We start from the raw sequence: 21,551 nt of genomic DNA, 5'->3' as shown, positions 1-21,551 counted from the left end.
AACATTCATTGTCTTCTTGGAAAGTAACTCCAGTGTAGATTTGGCGTTGTGTTTTAGGTTATCGTCCTGCTGAAAGGTGAATTCATCTCCCAGTGTCTGGTGGAAAGCAGACTAACCCAAACATAATACTTTGTATTCAGGACAGTGAATTGCTTTGCAGTATTACTTTAGTGCCTTGTTCCAATCCGGATGCATCTTTTGGAATATTTTTTATTCTGTACAGGCTTCCCTCTTTTCACTCTGTCAATTAGGTTAGTATTGTGGAGTAACTACAATGTTGTTGATCCATCCTCAGTTTTGCTATCATCCCGGTACAGTTGAAACCAGGATTCATCCATGAAGAGCACACCTCTCCTGTGTGCCAGTGGCCATTGAAGGTGAGTATTTGTCCAATGAATTCAGCAACGACACCGAACTGCAGTCAGGTCAAAACCCTGGTGAGGACAACGAGTATGCAGATGAGCTTCCCTCAGACGGTTTCTGACAGTTTGTGCAGACATTCTTCGGTTGTGCAAACCCACAGTTTCATCAGCTGTCCGGGTGGCTGGTCTCAGACGATCCCGCAGGTGAAGAAGATGGATGTGGAGGAACTGGGCTGGTGTGGTTACACGTGGTCTGCGTTTGTGAGGACGGTTGGATGTACTACCAAATTCTTTAAAACGATGTTGGAGGCGGCTTATGGTCGAGAAATTAACATTCAATTCTCTGGCAAGAGCTCTGGTGGACATTCCTGCAGTCAGCATGCCAATTGCACACTCCCTCAAAAATGTAGACATCTGTGGCATTGTGTGACAAAACTGCATGTTTTGAAGTGGCCTTTTATTGTCTCAAGCACAAGGTGCACCTGTGTAATGATCATGCTGTTTAATCAGCTTCTTGATATTCCAGACCTGTCAGGTGGATGGAGAAATGCTCACTAACAGGGATGTAAAGAAATGTTTGCGTTTCACAAAATTTGAGAGAAATAAGCTTTTTTGTGCACATGGAAAATGTCAGGGATCTTTTATTTCAGCTCAATAAACACTAGACCAACACTTTACATGTTGTGTTGATATTATTTGTTCAGTGTATTTCTTGAAATTGAAATGTTCAATTGACTGTTCAGTTGCCCAGTTCCTTACCGGTCCTTAACCCCTTCTCCCTAGCCATGAATCTTTAGTGTCCATTTCCAAATCAAACTTTAGGCCAGGGATGCTTGGAAATGGACATTGGTCTCTAGTTAGTGTTTGCATATCTGGAGGTTCTATGTTTGAGTAATATGGCAGAAGTGTCCCGGAGCCCATTACACAGTAGGGTGGAGTCAGCCCCATATGGTCAAACACTGACCACGTTTACATGCGCACAGTATTCCTGATAGTAGCTCATATCCTGCTTAAGGTCTTAAGCTGTTTTCAAGCACCTTTGATGTAACCATGAATAAACAGAAAATCCTCATTTAAGTTCATATGGGTTAAATGGAACAGTAACTGAAATAAGGACACTGACTGTAGGCCTGTAACCTTCTACATGTAGAGTAAAACAATATCAACTCCAGGCGAATTGTGCTTTTCTTGCAGTAGAATTATACCTGTAACCTGTGTGTTTGCTTGTTTCTGTCTCTGTCTCGTCCCCTGTTCTATTTATCTCTGCTCCTGTCCTCCAGGACCTATGGGGTTCTGCCCTACACCCAGACGTGGATCCACCTGATGTCCTCCATTACCAACCACCCTAAGAAAGTTAGCTTGCTGTATTATACTGGGAACATAATATGTGAGATACACAGATACACTAGCACTGCAAACACTCGGAACAAAGTGGCAGTTAGTTCAATAGTATTCATTGTTGTATCCTAGGACCTACAATATATACATATATATGCAGGGGTGTATTAATGAGCTATGTGAGATATCATTTTAAAAAATCATAATAGAGGACTTCTGAAATGATATTATTTCAGTGTAGATAAGGGAAGGGCAGGTTAAAATAAAACATGACAGCCAGACAAGCCAGTGTATGAATCAAACGGATTTGCCTATGAATGGAGTGGAAATTAGCTGACTTCGTGATCTGTAAGGTAAGTAACTTTAATGTGTCAAGCAGATTACATGTTTTCTTTGCCATTTCCGAAACGTAGCAACGTTTAAGACATGTATTTCGTGTTGTTGAAATGTTAACAAGGTACCCAAAAGTAGTTCAAAGTCATGTTTTCATCTTATTAGCTAAAGAAAACTAGTTTAAGAAGCGAAATTGTCGTGGAAATCAGCTTTGTTTACATAGCAGGGGTGAAAGCAACGTCATTTTGGCTGTAATTATCTGTCAATTATATTTCAAAATTGCACCCGGTGTATTCTACTATTCTAACTTTCAACAGTAATGCTTTCTCACTCATCATTATTTACGATTCATTCAGTATTATTCATAATCATGGTAGCATCTACATTAATATAGAAGTGTTTAGAAACATATTATATTCTTCTTTACAATAAAAGTGACTCCAAAATGACTCATTATTTCCCATTAATTTCTATTGAGCACAAAATAATCTGAAACACAACCAAAACAAACAGAAAATGCCTTTGTTGAGTCACAAGCTTGATGTTGTCATTGTGTGCTATGAATATGGGACCAAATAATTAACTTTTTACTATTTCAATACACATATAAGTGAATTTTTCCCAATACTTTTTGTCCCCTAAAATGGGGGGACTATATACAAAAAGTGCTGTAATTTCTAAACGTTTCACCCGAACCTCATAGTCATTGTATCATAGTAATTTTATAATTTCAAATCCAAAGTGCTGGAGTAGAGCCAAAACAACAACAAAATTGTCACTGTCTCGTAGAGCCAAAACAACAACAAAATTGTCACTCTCGTAGAGCCAAAACAACAACAAAATTGTCACTCTCGTAGAGCCAAAACAACAACAAAATTGTCACTGTCTCGTAGAGCCAAAACAACAACAAAAGTGTCACTCTCGTAGAGCCAAAACAACAACAAAATTGTCACTGTCTCGTAGAGCCAAAACAACAACAAAATTGTCACTGTCTCGTAGAGCCAAAACAACAACAAAATTGTCACTCTCGTAGAGCCAAAACAACAACAAAATTGTCACTGTCTCATAGAGCCAAAACAACAACAAAATTGTCACTCTCGTAGAGCCAAAACAACAACAAAATTGTCACTGTCTCGTAGAGCCAAAACAACAACAAAAGTGTCACTCTCGTAGAGCCAAAACAACAACAAAATTGTCACTGTCTCGTAGAGCCAAAACAACAACAAAATTGTCACTGTCTCGTAGAGCCAAAACAACAACAAAATTGTCACTGTCCCAATACTTTTGGAGCTCAGGTCAAAAAAGCATTGTTTTTCGGATAAGGATTTTTCTTAACATTAATCCCAATTTTGTTTAAACGTTTTAACGTTCACACACTTACAGCAGACAGGGAGGCAGTTAACACCTGGTGTTCAGCTACAGTAGCATATCTTGCTTTCTCTAGCTCTCAATCGTTCTCTCTTCCCTGTCTCCCCCTTTACCTCAATCTTCTCCTTCTTTCTCCCTCTATTCTTTCTCCCTACTCTTTCCCTCTCTTCTCTCTCTTTCTCTCTCACCATTCTTGGAGTAATGATTCAGCCAGCTGCGTGCAGAGATGAAGCATCACTGATTGCAGTAACTTACGTTACTTAATGATGCAGTCGGGAGCTCATGGTCTCTGTGGGAACCAAAGAAGCATATAAAATGGCTTCTTCATGCCTCTAATCAATTACAAAACCAATAGAATGACTGTGGAACATCATAAAAGACTTTAAACCAAAACACTGCTGATGCTAGGAGAAGGTATAAAACCCCATGAAAAATAAAATTGGCCTATCCTCCTATCCCGTCTTGCTGAGAAAGCCAGTCTTCAAATCTCATCCCTTAAAAGTGAAAAGAGCCATCAGTGGTTTAACAACATTGGGAGCCTCACAAAGCGAAGGCACCGTTCTCAGTCTCTGCACGCTGACTCTTTTTATCAGACTGGTAATATAACCAAGGTCGGTTGGTAAACAGCAGTTCTATATTGCCTGCCGACAAATGCTCTGACTTCAATACAATTGAAATACTTCAAACGTCCAGCTTTATCTCCATCTTCCCTCACTGCGCCTTCATGCAGGCCCTCCCTGTGTGTGTGTGTGTCATTAGGCCCCGTGACGAAGAGCGCAGAAAAATAAACAGGGCTCTCGCCTCATACTGCCACCAACGCTACTCCCTGCCCGACCCCTCCAACCACCTACATTTGTCCAATTCTCTATGTATGTGTGTGTTCCAATTTCCAATTCTCTGAGCAAGGAGGGAGCCATAGGGAGCAATGAAGAGAAACATTCCCTGGTAAAGAGATTGGATAGAGGGGGGCAGCCAGGGGCCACAAGCAGCATTCACATGGATCATGCGTTCTCTTTCTCTCGGTGGGTTGTTTGTGCTGCTGCATGCTGCTGATTCTCTGCCCCACATAGTCCCTCTCTTGCTGAAAGCAGAGGATGTCCACACAGCTCAATCACACAGCTCAATCACACAGCAATTACTGTTGCCGTAGTTGGTGTTTCAAATTAATGTTAGTTAGCATTAGAGCTTTTAAAGACGTTTATTACTACTGTATAATTAAGCAATAAGGCCCTTAGCCGTGGTAAATTTACGCAATAAATATGCAGGAGGGGGAGGGGGTTTGGTATATGGCCATTATACCACGGCCGTGGTATATTGGCCATATACCACAAACCTACAAGGTGCCTTATTGCTATTATAAACTGGTTACCAACGTAATTAGAGCAGTAAAAATATGTTTTGTCATATCCTTTGTATACGGTATACCCCGGCTAAGGGCTATGTCCAGGCACTCCGCTTTGCGTCGTGCATAACACCCCTTAGCCGTGGTATATTGGCCATACACCACACCTCCTCGGGCCGTATTGCTTCATTATACAGTGGTCCTCTATAGCGCAGTTGGTAGAGGATGTCGCTTGCAAAGCCAGGATAGTTGGTTTGATTTCCAGGACCACAAATAAGTTTCCAAAATAAAAGCATGCATGACTGTAAGCTCCTTTTCTAGCGCATCTCATTGGAGGAGGTACCGTAGTTGAGTAATTGTTGTATTAATGGAGTGTCAAAGAAAGGAGAAAATCGGAACGTCTTGCGATATGGATATTGCACACGTCAATATCACAATTTCGAATTTGATTAATACAGCCCTAGAACATCGGCACTGTCAAACTGAACAGCAGTTGGGAATGGCATGTTTTACGACGATGGCCATTTCCCTCTCAGAAGGCGGATCAGGAGGGCAGGCCACCACGATTGATAAACACTTCACTCTGTAAATTGGCGCCACTTAACTTAAGAAATTGTGTTGGGGAAGGAACTGCTGAAACCTGCCCTGTCACAACGGGACAGACGTTGGGTGACACAGACCCTAAAATGTCTTTAGACACAAGCTACCGATTGTGTCGCAGCCTGCCTGTCAGACTAATGGAAGCCTGTCTTTGCATGTCTGTTGACTTACACTAATCCTCCCAATGACACGCAGCACACACGCAGCACACACGCAGCACACACACACACACACACACACACACACACACAGCCAGCAGGACAACCAATCAGACTTACATACAGTTCACCTCGCTCACTCAAAATGCAGTTATGTCTGTAACTATGTAGCTATTTCTTTGGAACATAGATTGATGTAGTACTCTGGGTTTTACACCTCACGGTGGGCATCTAAGGCATGTACAGTTGAAGTCGGAAGTTTACATACACTAAGTTGACTGGGCCTTTAAACAGCTTGCAAAATTCCAGAAAATGAAGTCATGGCTTTAGAAGCTTCTGATGGGCTAAATGACATAATTTGAGTCAATTGGAGGTGTACCTGTGGATCTATTTCAAGGCCTACCTTTAAACGCAGTGCCTCTTTGCTTGACATCATGGGAAAATCAAAAGAAATCTGCCAAGACCCCAGAAAAAAAATTGTAGACCTCCACAAGTCTGATTCATCCTTGGGAGCAATTTCAAACGCCTGAAGGTACCACGTTCATCTGTACAAACAATAGTACGCAAGTATAAACACCATGGGACCAAGTTGCCGTCATACCGCTCAGGATGGAGATGTGTTCTGTCTCCTAGAGATGAACGTGCTTTGGTGCGAAAAGTGCAAATTAATCCCAGAACAAAGACGCTGGAGGAAACCGGTACAAATGTATCTATATCCACAGTAAAACGAGTCCTATATCGACATAACCTGAAAGGCCGTTCAGAAAGGAAGAAGCCATTGCTCCAAAACCGCCATAAAAAAGCCAGACTACGGTTTGCAACTGCACATGGGGACGAAGATCGTATTTTTTGGAGAAATGTCCTCTGGTCTGATGAAACAAAAATAGAACTGTTTGGCCATAATGACCATCGTTATGTTTGGAGGAAAAGGGGGGATGCTTGCAAGCCGAAGAACACCATCCCAACCGTAAAGCACGGGGGTGGCAGCATCATGTTGTGGGGGTGCTTTGCTGCAGGAGGGACTGGTGCACTTCACAAAATAGATGGCATCATGAGGTAAGAAAATTATGTGGATATATTGAAGCAACATCTAAAGACATCAGTTAATGCTTGGTCGCAAATGGGTCTTCCAAATGGACAATGATCCCGAGCAGACTTCCAAAGTTGTGGCAAAATGGCTTAAGGACAACAAAGTCAAGGTATTGGAGTAGCCGTCACAAAGCCCTGACCTCAATCCCATAGAAAATGTGTGGGCAGAATGGAAAAAGCGTGTGAAAGCAAGGAGGCCTACAAACCTGACTCAGTTACACCAGCTCTGTCAGGAGGAATGGGCCAAAATTCACCCAACTTATTGTGGGAAACTTGTGGAAGGCTACCCGAAACGTTTAACCCAAGTTAAACAATTTAAAGGCTATGATACTAAACACTAATTGAGTGTATGTAAACTTCTGACCCACTGGGAATGTGATGAAAGAAATAAAAGCTGAAATAAATAATTCTCTCTACTTTTATTCTGACATTTCACATTCTTAAAATAAAGTGGTGATCCTAACTGACCTAAAACAGGGATTTTTTACTTGGATTAAATGTCAGAAATTATGAAAAACTGAGTTTAAATGTAGTAGGCTAAGGTGTATGTAAACTTCTGACTTCAACTGTAACACTATCTAGAGTAAGCAGGAGATAGAGCATTTCGACTAAGGGGGTGCAATCATAACCCTCACTTTTTCCATAACAGTTCAGGTTGTATCCACAGTGAGGATAAAACAACCAGCTCACTCTGTGACAATGTCTGATACTGACTGAGCCTCTAAATTATTCACTATTCACTATCAATGTCCTTTACCTGTGGATCCCTCTCAAGAGGTGAAGTACTAGAACTAGGTTCAGCTACAGAGTCTGTCTGGGGGAAATTGTCTTAGACACACAGTACTGCTGTATACAATAGACACTAGTCATTACACACTCAACATAATAAATACATTGCATGTTACCCATTGTGTTGGCATTATATGGGCTAATCGTGTCAATGAGCAATTTAGACATTTATGACACCCAATTCCAATCTATTTACACGGAGTCAGAGAGATTGTCAATGGGTGGAATGAATATTGCCATTTGATCAAATGGCTGCTTTTCCTGGACTTTCATAGTTCTAACAATGTGTTTGTGTGTAAAGGTGTGTACATGTTTAGCATGTCTGACCGTTCCTCATCTTTCTCTTTTTGTGTGGTAAGTGAGCTGTACATTATTTACAGAGTTCTCTCAGCATGGCCGGATGGTAGAGGAAAACGGTCAGGTGTTTGAACCATACAGCCCAAGACCTGGGTAGACTGTAGTAGGCACTTGAACACTCATAACTGAAGCACTACACCCACCCAGACAAATAGACACATAGGCCTTTAGACACACAGACCTAGACACACAGACGAATAGACACACAGACCTATAGACAGACCTAGACACACAGACCAATATACATACAGACCAATAGGCACACAGACCTTCAGACACACGTACCTATAGACACACAGACCTACAGAGAGACAGACCTATAGACAGACAGACCTAGACACAGAGACCTATAGACAGACAGACCTATAGACAGGCAGACCTAGAGACACACAGACCTATAGACAGACAGACCTATAGACAGACATACCTATACACACAGACCTATAGACACACAGAGCTATAAACACACAGACCTATAGACAGACAAACCAAGACACACAGACCTATAGACAGACTTGAGTGAACATACAGCTACCACACCCTTCCCGCCAAAACACACACACAGAAAGACACCGGTTTATAACGGCAACATCCCTCACCCAAAACACACACATACCGCTCTATGATAGAATGATGATGAGAATGCTGGTGTATTGTGTTTTTAGAATAAATTTACAAGACAATCATCTCTGCACTGTGGGGCTATCAGTCTCTGGGCAGAAAATGAGATCGTTTGAAATCCAGCCCAAGAATGTCAGTCTGAATCCTGGCTGTGTCTGAAAGGACAGCGGATCAGCAGGAGAGGTCTGATATGAATTCCCAGACTGTTCCGGAAAGAAAAGAGTGAAAAGGTCAGAGGAGACATTATTTTCCAGGGGCCGGTAATATCATCCATAGTCTAGTTTGCTAATCTAGCACTGATCAGAATATGCTGCTAGCATGTTATGGTAGCCTAGTATAACAAGTGGATGATTTTGCAAGTGGATTATAGAAGCCTGTATCCCGACTAAAAGCCCTTGACTTGTCTGATAATCAATCATAATTTTGTTTCACTGAATCTCCGTCTGTAGGCTACATTTGGTTATTTCATCACAATTTAACACCCCTACACCTGCTCACTACTTCGCGTAGAATATACGCCCAGTATCTCATAGAAGGGCTTATGCCCAGACATCATTTTTTTTAATGTTGGATGAGTTACCACCCACTTACTGCCACCTGGTTAGTCACTAATCTGACTTGAGTTAAACGGCTAGCTAATCACACACAAACGACTGTTAGTTGGTTCTAAGCAACTTGAGGTGTATGGTCTACTTTGACGACACTGAACAAAGATATAAATCCAACATGTAAAGCAGGGATCATCAACTAGATTCAGCAGTCGGCCGATTTGTTCTGGAGCGGATGGTCGGGGGGCCAGAACATAATTACAAGACTGCAAATTTTAGACTGCAAATTGATTGACCGCAAGAAGCCCTAACAGATCCAATGTTTGACTAAAGATAATCATTTCAAACCTTGCTTACATTTATATACGATCACGTGTCTCTCTATTATGTGTACTTGGGAACAGATGTCTTAAATAAAAATCACTTGGAGCTGATTTCCTGTTATTTTTACAGTCTTTTATGTCAATAAAAAAATATTGAATAAATATATATATTTTTTAAACGTGTTGTTTGTCTCAGAAAGCTTGTGGGGCCAAATAAAACCACCCGCGGGCCAAATTCGGTCCGCGGGTCACCAGTTGGGGAACCCTGATGTAAAGTGTTGGTCCCATGTTTCATGAGCTGAAATAATAGATCCCAAAAATGTTCCATATGTACAACAAGCTTATTTCTGTCAGTACGTCCAACCGGTCTCACAACCACAGACCACGTGTAACCACGGCGGCCCTCCACATCTGGCTTCACTACCGCAGACCACGTGTAACCACGCCGGCCCTCCACATCTGGCTTCACAACCACAGACCACGTGTAACCACGGCGGCCCTCCACATCTGGCTTCACTACCGCAGACCACGTGTAACCACGCCGGCCCTCCACATCTGGCTTCACTACTACAGACCACGTGTAACCACGCCGGCCCTCCACATCTGGCTTCACAACCACAGACCACGTGTAACCACGGCGGCCCTCCACATCTGGCTTCACTACCGCAGACCACGTGTAACCACGCCGGCCCTCCACATCTGGCTTCACTACTACAGACCACGTGTAACCACGCCGGCCCTCCACATCTGGCTTCACAACCACAGACCACGTGTAACCACGGCGGCCCTCCACATCTGGCTTCACTACCGCAGACCACGTGTAACCACGCCGGCCCTCCACATCTGGCTTCACTACTACAGACCACGTGTAACCACGCCGGCCCTCCACATCTGGCTTCACTACTACAGACCACGTGTAACCACGCCGGCCCTCCACATCTGGCTTCACTACTACAGACCACGTGTAACCACGCCGGCCCTCCACATCTGGCTTCACAACCGCAGACCACGTGTAACCACGCCGGCCCTCCACATCTGGCTTCACTACCGCAGACCACGTGTAACCACGCCTGCCCTCCACATCTGGCTTCACTACTACAGACCACGTGTAACCACGCCGCCCTCCACATCTGGCTTTTTCACATGCGGGATCTTCTGAGACCAGCCATCCCGATAGCTGATGAAACTGTGGGTTTGCACAACCTAATCATTTCTGCGGTCAGAAACCTTCTCGGGAAGCTCGGCTGCGTGCTCGTCGTCCTCACCAAGTTCTTCACCTGACCGTATTTCGGCATCGGAACCGACTTCAGTGGGCAAATGCTCACTTTCAATGGCAACTGGCCCGCTGGAGAAGTGTGCTCTTCACGTATCAATCCTGGTTTCAACTGCACCGGGCAGATGGCACACAATGAACACAATTGCATGTTACTGATGGCAATTTGAATGCACAGAGATGCCACGAGGAGCTCCTGAGGCCCATTGTCGTGCCATTCATCCGCCGCCATCACCTCATGTTTCAGCATGATAATGCACGGCCCGATGTGGCAAGGATGTGTACACAATTCCTGGAAGCTGAAAATATCCCAGTCCTTCCACGGCCTGCATACTCACCAGATATGTTACCCATTGATCATGTTTGGGATGCTCTGGATCGACATGTACGACAGAGTGTTTCAGTTTCCACCAATATCCAGTAACTTCGCAAGGACATTGAAAAGGAGGGGGCCAACATTGCACAGGCCACAATCAACAGCCTGATCAACTCTATGCAAAGGAGAGGTGTCATGCTGAATGAGGCAATGGTGGTCACACAAGTTAGTGACTGCTTTTCTGATCCACACCCCTACTTTTTTTTATTTTTTAAGCTATCTGTAACCAACAGATGTATCTGTATTCCCAGTCAAGAGTAATCCATAGATTAGGGTCTCATTTATATACAGTGCCTTGCGAAAGTATTCGGCCCCCTTGAACTTTGCGACCTTTTGCCACATTTCAGGCTTCAAACATAAAGATATAAAACTGTATTTTTTTGTGAAGAATCAACAACAAGTGGGACACAATCATGAAGTGGAACGACATTTATTGGATATTTCAAACTTTTTTAACAAATCAAAAACTGAAAAATTGGGCGTGCAAAATTATTCAGCCCCCTTAAGTTAATACTTTGTAGCGCCACCTTTTGCTGTGATTACAGCTGTAAGTCGCTTGGGGTATGTCTCTATCAGTTTTGCACATCGAGAGACTGACATTTTTTCCCATTCCTCCTTGCAAAACAGCTCGAGCTCAGTGAGGTTGGATGGAGAGCATTTGTGAACAGCAGTTTTCAGTTCTTTCCACAGATTCTCGATTGGATTCAGGTCTGGACTTTGACTTGGCCATTCTAACACCTGGATATGTTTATTTTTGAACCATTCCATTGTAGATTTTGCTTTATGTTTTGGATCATTGTCTTGTTGGAAGACAAATCTCCGTCCCAGTCTCAGGTCTTTTGCAGACTACATCAGATTTTCTTCCAGAATGGTCCTGTATTTGGCTCCATCCATCTTCCCATCTATTTTAACCATCTTCCCTGTCCCTGCTGAAGAAAAGGAGGCCCAAACCACGATGCTGCCACCACCATGTTTGACAGTGGGGATGGTGTGTTCAGCTGTGTTGCTTTTACGCCAAACATAACGTTTTGCATTGTTGCCAAAAAGTTCAATTTTGGTTTCATCTGACCAGAGCACCTTCTTCCACATGTTTGGTGAGTCTCCCAGGTGGCTTGTGGCAAACTTTAAACTACACTTTTTATGGATATCTTTAAGAAATGGCTTTCTTCTTGCCACTCTTCCATAACGGCCAGATTTGTGCAATATACGACTGATTGTTGTCCTATGGACAGATTCTCCCACCTCAGCTGTAGATCTCTGCATTTCATCCAGAGTGATCATGGGCCTCTTGGCTGCATCTCTGATCAGTCTTCTCCTTGTATGAGCTGAAAGTTTAGAGGGACGGCAGATTGGTAGATTTGCAGTGGTCTGATACTCCTTCCATTTCAATATTATCGCTTGCACAGTGCTCCTTGGGATGTTTAAAGCTTGGGAAATCTTTTTGTATCCAAATCCGGCTTTAAACTTCTTCACAACAGTATCTCGGACCTGCCTGGTGTGTTCCTTGTTCTTCATGATGCTCTCTGCGCTTTTAACGGACCTCTGAGACTATCACAGTGCAGGTGCATTTAAACGGAGACTTGATTACACACAGGTGGATTGTATTTATCATCATTAGTCATTTAGGTCAACATTGGATCATTCAGAGATCCTCACTGAACTTCTGGAGAGAGTTTGCTGCACTGAAAGTAAAGGGGCTGAATAATTTTGCACGCCCAATTTTTCAGTTTTTGATTTGTTAAAAAAGTTTGAAATATCCAATAAATGTCATTCCACTTGTTGTTGATTCTTCACAAAAAAATACAGTTTTATATCTTTATGTCTGAAGCCTGAAATGTGGCAAAACGTCGCAAAGTTCAAGGGGGCCGAATACTTTCGCAAGGCACTGTATTTCAATTGAACGATTTCCTTATATGAACTGTTACTCAGTAACATCTTTGAAATTGTTGCATGTTGTGTTTATATTTGTAATTTCCCAAAAGAGGCCATTGGAAACAGGCCATTAACCCTTTGCACTCATGGGAATTGGCCTATATGGTTGGAGCTAAAGTGAAATGTTTCTTACAGAAGAAATATGAAAAGTATACACCTAACTATGGTCGCAATTTGAAAGGGAACAGTTTTGAGACAATGGGTGAGGACACAACCGTTCCCCTGACACAAGACTGAATCCAAACATTACACTGTTGATTTGATGTGTATTTGACCTTTACTGTACTTTTTGGTCCATTTGGCTGTTGATAGCCAAATCTTAAAATACTCTGGATACATTCGGTAACAATGATAAACATATCCCTGTCAAATAAGACAACAACAAAAGAAATGGACAAAGGTTTGAGTGAGGAGACTTTTACTGGAGTCTCCAAGTGACCACACACCTCTCCAAAGTGTGCACATTTCCTAAGTAATATCAACAGACTTTTTTGAATGACTCAAAGAAGAGTCTTCGACTATAAGGTACTTCTTTTGAGCTCTCCTAGCTGTGTCGGCGAGGAGCTCGAACAAGCACCCTTGTAGTTGTTATGTTTGAAACACAAGCCTGCATCCCCGCCCTCACACAATTACTGTTGTTGTTTACGCAATCCAAAAAAAAAGGTCCATTATAGACCCCAATCTGGGTCAGTTGGGTAACATTTGAAAGCCTGACCTATTGACAACATAACTAGCCAAGTTCTAAAATATGACACTGCAGCGTTAGGCTTTCACAACACAATTTTGGTGTGCATGGAAAGGAGTCATGCACGAGTGCATTCAGGTGTGTGTGCGCCGGGTCAAATGTTCTTCACAGTAGGCAAACATGGGTTCATTCAGTTCAGAACAAACCCAGGGTATGATGTCAAAGTCATCTTGTAACTGTTCATCAAACATTGTGTTCATAAATGTTGACACAGTATATTACATGGGTTTTGTGATATGGAAAGGAAGTGCACATGTGAAGTGCACATTTGGACTCACAAGTGTTTGGATTGCTTTTATGGCGTCAACGCGGTATTTATTATAATCCTCAACGTTTCATCTTTCAAAATACCTCGAGTCATCGTATTTTACTGCCTTTCCCTCACTCAGACAACAAAACGCTTGCAAAAGTTGCCCAATTAGCAGGGGTGACAGGGGAACTTCTTGTCGCACAAGGTGCTCAAGTTCAGTGTCTGTCAGTCAAAAACCCCCACACAGCTGTGAAACGCAGAGCCTGACGTCAGGTATAGCATGTTACTGTACAGCCACTGCGTTCCAATTCAGGCGTTCAACCTGGTTACAGGTATGAGTGTAAAGAGTCAGTAGAGAAGCTGATAATAGGCACTACAACCCCACATGACGGCTGTTATGTCTGCGTAGGATAAGACACCGATACCTTCAACGCCACACTATAGAAAATGATAGCATTATCACTGCGGTGACTGAGCTGCTTTCTCCGTGTGAGTTTTGTCATAAACAATAAATAAAAGCTTGACTTCTCCTCGCACTCTTTTTCACCCTCTCTTTCTCGCTCAGGTAGATGGCTCCTTCAAGGAGATGATGAGAGTGTGACGTCTCAGGGGTACTCCAGGTGCCCAGTGTGTGAATAGGTCAGGGTGTGTGTGTGTGTGTGTGTGTGTGTGTGTGTGTGTGTGTGTGTGTGTGTGTGTGTGGTTCAATATAACACAACAGATGATCAGTTGATCAACAGTTTAGTTGAGCGGCAGCTGTTCATATCATGTACCTCCCCTCCCTGTAACCCAAGCCAGGAGAGGAAAGTCATCCTCTGATCCTGCTTTGTGAGCTCTGGAAGCAGACACTCCTCTCCTCTATTATTCAGGGGCTCACTGAGGGGGAGGTGCACTGTGCTCCACCACGCTCAAAAGTCAAACACTCTCTTTCCCCTCAGTCCTCTCTCCTCTCTACTCGTCTCCTCTCCTGTCCTCCCCACTCATCTCCTCTCTCCTCTCATCTCTCCTCTCTTGTCCTCTCTACTCATCTCCTCTCCTGTCCTCCCTACTCATCTCGTCTCTCCACTCATCTCCTCTCTCCTCTCTACTCGTCTCCTCTCCTGTCCTCCCTACTCATCTCGTCTCTCCTCTCTTGTCCTCTCCACTCATCTCCTCTCTCCTCTCTACTCGTCTCCTCTCCACTCATCTCCTCTCTCCTCTCTACTCTTCTCCTCTCCTGTCCTCCCTACTCATCTCATCTCTCCTCTCTTGTCCTCTCCACTCATCTCCTCTCTCTCCTCTCTCCTCGTCTCTTCTCCTATCCTCCCTACTCATCTCTTCTCCCCTCTCTACTCGTCTCCTCTCTCCTCTCTACCTGTCTCCTCTCCTATCCTCCCTACTCATCTCTTCTCCCCTTTCTACTCGTCTCCTCTCTTGTCCTCTCTCTTCTCTACTTGTCTCCTCTCTACTCATCTCTCCTCTCGACTTGTCTCCTCTCCTCTCTACTAATCTCTTCTCTCCTTTCTACTCGTCTCCTCTCTTGTCCTCTCTACTCATCTCTCCTCTCTACTCGTCTCCTCTCCTCTCTTGTCCTCTCTACTCATCTCTTCTCTCCTCATCTCTTTTCTCCTCTCTACTCGACACCTCTCCTCTCCACTCATCTCTCCTCTCCTCTCTACTCGTCTCCTCTCCTCTCTTGTCCTCTCTACTCATCTCTTCTCTCCTCTCTGCTCGTCTCCTCTCGTGTCCTCTCTACTCATCTCTTCTCTCCTCATCAATTTTCTCCTCTCTACTCGACACCTCTCCTCTCTACTCATCTCTCCTCTCCTCTCTACTTGTCTCCTCTCCTCTCTTGTCCTCTCTACTCATCTCTTCTCTCCTCTCTGCTCGTCTCCTCTCTTGTCCTCTCTACTCATCTCTTCTCTCCTCTCTACTCGACACCTCTCCTCTCTACTCATCTCTCCTCTCCTCTCTACTCGTCTCCTCTCCTCTCTTGTCCTCTCTACTCATCTCTCCTCTCCTCTCATCTCTCCTCTCCTCTCTACTCATCTCTTCTCTCCTCTACTCTCCTCTCTTGTCCTCTCTACTCATCTCTTCTCTCCTCTCTACTTGTCTCCTCTCTTATCCTCTCTACTCATTTATTCTCTCCTCTCTGCTCGTCTCCTCGCCTGTCCTCTCTACTCATCTCTCCTCTCCTCTCTACTCTCTTGTCCTCTCTACTCCTCTCTTCTCTTCTCTCCTCGTCTCCTCTCCTCTCTTATCCTCTCTACTCATCTCTTCTCTCCTCTCTGCTCGTCTCCTCTCTACTCATCTCTCCTCTCTTGTTCTCTCTACTCATCTCTCCTCTCCTCATCTCTCCTCTATTGTCCTCTCTACTCATCTCTCCTCTCCTCTCTACTCATCTCTCCTCTATTGTCCTCTCTACTCATCTCTTCTCTCCTCTCTACTCATCTTTCCTCTCTTGTCCTCTCTACTCATCTCTTCTCTCCTCTCTTCTCTTGTCCTCTCTACTCATCTCTCCTCTTTTGTTCTCTCTACTCATCTCTCCTCTCCTCTCATCTCTCCTCTCTTGTCCTCTCTACTCATCTCTTCTCTCCTCTCTACTCGTCTCCTCTCTTCTCTTGTCCTCTCTACTCATCTCTCCTCTCTTGTCCTCTCTACTCATCTGTTCTCTCCTCTCCTCTCTACTCGTCTCCTCTCCTCTCTACACATCTCACCTCTCCTCTCTACTTGTCTACTCTCCTCTCTTGTCCTCTCTACTCATCTCTTCTCTCCTCTCTACTCGTCTCCTCTTTTGTCCTCTCTACTCATCTCCTCTCTACTCGTCTCCTCTCCTGTCCTCTCTACTCATCTCTCCTCTCCTCTCCTCTCTACTCATCTCTCCTCTCTTGTCCTCTCTACTCATCTCTTCTCCTCTAAACTCATCTCTCCTCTCTTGTCCTCTATAGTCATCTCTTCTCTCCTAATCTCTCCTCTCTTGTCCTCTCTACTCATCTCTTCTCTTCTCTACTCATCTCTCCTCTCTTGTCCTCTATACTCATCTCTTCTCTCCTCTCTACTCATCTCTCCTCTCTTGTCCTCTATACTCATCTCTTCTCTCCTCTCTACTCATCTCTTTTCTCTTGTCCTCTATAGTCATCTCTTCTCTCCTCATCTCTTCTCTCCTCTCTACTCATCTCTCCTCTCTTGTCCTCTATACTCATCTCTTCTCTCCTCATCTCTACATCTCATCTCTTCTCTTCTCTACTTATCTCTCCTCTCTTGTCCTCTATAGTCATCTCTTCTCTCCTCTCTACTCATCTCTCCTCTCTTGTCCTCTATAGTCATCTCTTCTCTCCTCTCTACTCATCTCTCCTCTCTTGTCCTCTATACTCATCTCTTCTCTCCTCTCTACTCATCTCTTTTCTTCTATAGTCATCTCTTCTCTCCTCATCTCTTCTCTCCTCTCTACTCATCTCTCCTCTCTTGTCCTCTATACTCATCTCTTCTCTCCTCATCTCTACTCATCTCTTCCTCTCATCTCTTCTCTTCTCTACTCATCTCTCCTCTCTTGTCCTCTATAGTCATCTCTTCTCTCCTCTCTACTCATCTCTCCTCTCTTGTCCTCTATAGTCATCTCTTCTCTCTACTCATCTCTCCTCTCTTGTCCTCTATAGTCATCTCTTCTCTCTACTCATCTCTCCTCTCTTGTCCTCTATACTCATCTCTTCTCTCCTCATCTCTCCTCTCTTGTCTTCTATAGTCATCTCTTCTCTCCTCATCTCTCCTCTCTTGTCCTCTATACTCATCTCTTCTCTCCTCTCTACTCATCTCCTCTTTACCCATCTCTTCTCTCCTTTCTACTCATCTCCTCTTTACCCATCTCTTCTCTCCTTTCTACTCATCTCCTCTTTACCCATCTCTTCTCTCCTTTCTACTCATCTCCTCTTTACCCATCTCTTCTCTCCTCTCTACTCGTCTCCCCTCCTCTCTCTCTCTTGTCCTCTTCTCCCACTACTCCGCAGAAGGGACTAAGGGAAGAGAAATAAAGCAGCTCCTCTCTTTCTGTACCTCCCTTTCTTTCTCTCTACTCCTTTACTGTCCTCTTTTCCTATCCCTATCTCCCTCCCTTCATCTTTCTCTCTTCCTTTCACCCCGTTACTGTAGAGGAAACTTCAAAGCAGCTCTGAAGTCAGTGGGAAAGAAGAGAGAGAGAGAAGGGATCCCAAGAGGACACACACACACACACACACACAGCACCCAGAGCTGTCCAAAGGCACAGTGTGCCCTTTCCTCTCGCTGCAGAGTAGTAACTCAGTGACAGCTTCAAACAGAGCCAACCCTCTAAGAGTGCCTGTGTGCGTGTGTGTTTGTGCATGCGTGCCTGTGTTCCTGTTTGTGTGTGTGTGTGTGTTTGTGCATGCGTGCGTGTGAAAAACTCTGCATTTTCACCCTCCAGTTTTTGTCATGACTGTGTGTTCGCTTCAATAATGCAGTTTCATCTGATCCTCTCATCAAAAACACAGGCCTTCCCTGCTCTAATATCTAGGTAGCGTCCCAAACGGCACCCTATTATAGACTAGTGCGTTGCACTACTTTGGACCAGGGCCCATGGGGAATAGGGCGCATTATGCAGGGAAGAGGGTGCCATTTGGGAAGCAGCTCTACTATACTGCAGAGAAGCCTGTTAGCCCTGTAGGGGAGTAATGTTTTTATAATTCATCCAAATGATGAATAACAACGCCAATATTTTACTGAGTAATAAGAAATCTCAGGGGGGAAAAAAAGAGAATATATCAGTCTTGATTTAACAACTACCAGCCTGCAGAGGACACAATATATTAGCAGAAGACTCAGTTTTAAAAAGAAAAAATGTATCGGGCTGGTTTAATTATTCAATTATTCCATTTGGGTCCTTGATCTAAATTGTATGTAATGTGTTTTTGCTGCTTGATGAGAGAATCTAAGCCTTGACTGTCTCTGATCAAAGGGCATGGAGTAAAGTCTTCTTCTGGGTGTAAAGGAATATCTAGATCCCACGCTTTTATGCTGACCTCATACTCACATACCTCAGGTAGCCGACATGCACGAACGCACACGGACACACACACACAAGCTATCTAAGTACAAACAGTAGACAGCACACCAGAATGGTAGCTTATCTTAAAGGGGCAATCAGCAATTTAAACAATGACAAAGCGTTGCTGTAAAAAGCTGAGGGACGGGGCTGGAGAAATGTAACCACTCGTCAAATTCATAGACAGACCTATGGATGCAAGAACTGACCTTCCCATGATATCAACGTTATGGTTTTAACCATGTTTTGAGGCTATACAGTGTTCGTTAACACTTACTTTGTTTACAAACATTGGTGTAAAAAAAGCTTAAATTTGGGGTTCTGGTGGGGTACAGCAGTTGAACTAAGCTCATGAGGGCATTTAAAAAGTTAAAGAATCAATGGGTACATATTATACGTTTGATGTAGCAACTGCAGATTGCCCCTTTAAAGCTTCTATCAGATGTGAGTGACATAAAGAGCCACGCACTAGTTTTGGAGACGACTCATCTGGTGTCGTAATTGCAAGCCTTCTCCAGTAGCATCTGCTGTAGAGGGATAAATGGGAACTACTGTACATGCAGAGGGACTCTAAAAGGAAGAGGAAGCATACGTTCTCCCATCTGTGAGGAACACGACATTGGGTCCATGACTAGGTCTCCAGTAGCCCAGACAGGCAGATGAGCACGCAAACTCACACACACACATGCATGTGCGCCAGATCTTTCTTTCTCACTCTCACACACACACACACACACACACACACACACACACACACAGGCCTGCCAGCTGCCAGATCTCACTCACATACACAGGCACGCAGAATGACATTAAGAGACAGATGAAGACAGAGAATGAAGTGAAGTGTGTGTGTGTGTGTGTGTGTGTGTGTGTGTGTGTGTGTGTGTGTGTGTGTGTGTGTGTGTGTGTGTGTGTGTGTGTGTGTGTGTGTGTGTGTGTGATTGTGTGGAGGGGGATAAGATCAAAAATATGTATGTGTTATAACAAGGAAACAGAGGTGTGCTAATTTGGCCACCAGAACTGTATGTCGAGTCCCTGGGCATATATGGGGCAGGCAGACAGGAAAGACTAGCGGCTTGTCTTTATGTGATAATTCAGATAACACTCTGTAGTTTGTCTACGGAAGAGGCTATACAATACAGTGTTGCAATCCTTTGCATCATTATAACCCAAATAGAAAGCCTCCTTTGATAGTACAGATCTGAAGGTGACTTCCTGGATCAAACAACATGTGGTTAGTCACACATTACTGACCTCGTCATACATCTATGACCAAGTTCAGGTTTACTGAACCGTCAGGGACTTTACATACAACCAGCTAAATGTATGTGACCTATTGCCATTAGTGCCTCACACTGTCTCTCACCCCCTCCTGTCCTCTCTGTTCTCCACACACAAACACATGCACACACACATGCATATGCCCGGACACACACACATGCCCACTCGCACAAACACGCACACACACACACACACACACACACACACCAGCCCAATGCTGCCTGGTGGTTCAAGGGGGTTGAAGGAGAACAGTTTCTGGCTGCGTTCCCCATGCTGCTCAGAGATAAGAGCATCATTTGGAAGGAATCACTGTCTTTAAACAAGGAAGAGTTATCCGCCACCCGCTGTGCTCTAACATCTACAGTTCGGATTTTAAAAACAAGGCGGTGGATGTGGGGCGACATGTGCAGACCTCGTTTGTAGTTTGAGGATACACCCCCAACCCCCCCCCCCCCCCCCCCCCTGGATCCCTCTCCAACTCCATTCTCGTCCTCCCCGCACCCCATAACCGACACATCTCCCTCCCCCTGCTACAACCTTCATCTCCCCCTCCCTTCCTCCCACTTCCAGCTGTGCTGGGTGTCCTTCATAAAAAGGGGGATGAGGACGGGAGGAGGAGGAGGAGGAGGAGTAGCGTGTGTCTGCTGGGGGACGAAGCACCCGGGGAGGGAGGGAGGCACTGACTGACAGAGCCTGGATGTGAAGAAAGAGAATAGCAGATGTAGCTACACTCACAGAGAGAGAGGGGTGGCAGACAGGGGGAAATGTCACTGCTCGTCACATAACCAAGTTCATTGAACAGCAGACAGAATGTAAATGTAGATGAAAAAGAGACAAAAGAGAGCAGGAGAAAGAGAGTGATATAGAGTACAGGAGAGATTTCTGCTGAGAGTAGTTGTTCCGTGACCGGCTTCAACGGCTCGTCCAGCTCAGCGACTAGGGATCTCTATTGGCCAGACTTCAACTTTCCTCTTTGTCACCTTGCGTGTGAACAACAAGCAGCCAGCAGCTAGCTTCATCTTAATACAATCTGATCTAATCCTAGACTGGACTAGCCGGCTGACTAGCTGACCGCCTCAGGGTTGCTGGGGTGAGGGCTAAACAAACACACACAAATGAGGATGAGACCTATCGGCATGACGACAACTGCAGAACCTTCACCATGTGACAAACAACCGCTACACCGTGTTTGACAACCAATACACAGTATGACAAAAACAAAAAACAACACCGTATGACAGTGGCATCTTCTGTACAACCGGTTCATCAGATGTGAAACAAGGAAAAGTTGTTTGATATTGGTTAGGACGACACCGACTCTCTCCTCGTCTTTCAATGCTGTCATGACGTGTACATTTAGTTATTGTAAAGGTGTCTACCTCCACGCGGAACTAAGCCAGACAGACCCACTGCTAAACAAGTGCAAACTGC

General features: G+C 44.3%; 1 protein-coding gene across 7 annotated transcripts in view; it reads right to left on the bottom strand.

The window, feature by feature from the left end:
* Positions 1-21,551, bottom strand: part of LOC110537834 (uncharacterized) — a 160,788-nt gene that overhangs the window by 138,159 nt on the left and 1,078 nt on the right. The window lies entirely within an intron of this gene.

Source organism: Oncorhynchus mykiss, chromosome 12 (genome assembly GCF_057628025.1).
Source record: "Oncorhynchus mykiss isolate SJ-2025 chromosome 12, ASM5762802v1, whole genome shotgun sequence".
NCBI classification, from domain to species: Eukaryota; Metazoa; Chordata; class Actinopteri; order Salmoniformes; family Salmonidae; genus Oncorhynchus; species Oncorhynchus mykiss.
This window is presented reverse-complemented; position numbering and strand designations above follow the sequence as displayed.